This window comes from Crocuta crocuta, unplaced genomic scaffold (genome assembly GCF_008692635.1).
Source record: "Crocuta crocuta isolate KB4526 unplaced genomic scaffold, BGI_CrCroc_1.0 scaffold1027, whole genome shotgun sequence".
In the NCBI taxonomy this organism is placed as follows: domain Eukaryota; kingdom Metazoa; phylum Chordata; class Mammalia; order Carnivora; family Hyaenidae; genus Crocuta; species Crocuta crocuta.
In genome coordinates, this window is record NW_027532023.1 from 72,738 (window position 1) to 73,015 (window position 278).

Below are 278 nucleotides of genomic sequence, written 5' to 3' on the forward strand. Positions count from 1 at the left end.
TTCCATAGAAGTAGACTTCATTATTATAAATTTGTACACCAAAAAGGCCATGGGGGAACTTTGTGCAAGTACCTCATTGCTGAGCAAATGGAGCTTGCTATGTTTGCATTTCAGAAAATTCTCTCATTTAAGTAGTGTGTAGAATCAAGTCTTTTAAGAATTCATTTTTTCTTCATAATATTTACTCAAAGTTAAGATTAGAAAAATGAGTTTCATCTTTAAATCATATTTTTAAGGCAGTAAGACAGTAAACTACTTTAGGAAATCAACTCCCATTG